Raw genomic sequence first — 824 nt, forward strand, 5'->3', positions numbered from 1 at the left:
TCGGCCTGAGGCTATAGTAGAAGACACTTGCCCAAGGTACCGCGCAGTGGGACTGAACTCGGAACCATGTGGTTGGTAAGCAAGGTACTTACCACACAGCCACTCATACGCCTTCAGTTGAACATTTCGTTACTCCCAACTTTAATGATATATCGCCTGAAGAAATGAACGCATGAGCAAAGAGCCCACCTGATGTCTATGGATATTACAGACTGTATTGCAATCATCTCAGGAATGCGGACTATGATCACAAAAAAACGTGTAATCTGTGGAAACGCGCGTAGCGATGCATTCAAATATCTATAAATTCCATCCATGGATAATAATAATAACAACAACAACAACAACAACAATAATAATAATAACAATGACAATGATGATGATAATAATAATAATAATAATAATAATAATAATAATAACAATGACAATGATGATGATAATAATAATAATAATAATAATAATAATAATAATAATAATAATAATAATAATTTATAATAATAATAATAATAAATAGAGGTAACTCGAATGTGGAATCTAAAAACAGAAACAATTCCTATCATAGTAGGTGCCTTAGGTATAAAGAAATATTCAGACAAATACATAACAGAAACACCAGGACTTGCAAATATATATAACATACAGAAAATTGCACTACTGGGCACTGCACACATCCTAAGCAAAACACTTTCAATACAGTAACCATAAGAGCATCACAGCAAACCACAGCACATACCCAAGGCACACAGAGCTGCGCTCGGTAGTGAAGTGAAAGCACGTTATAAAAACAAAACTACTGAACAATAATAACAATAATAATTATATAT

The sequence above is a fragment of the Octopus bimaculoides genome, chromosome 24 (assembly GCF_001194135.2).
Source record: "Octopus bimaculoides isolate UCB-OBI-ISO-001 chromosome 24, ASM119413v2, whole genome shotgun sequence".
Taxonomy (NCBI): Eukaryota; Metazoa; Mollusca; class Cephalopoda; order Octopoda; family Octopodidae; genus Octopus; species Octopus bimaculoides.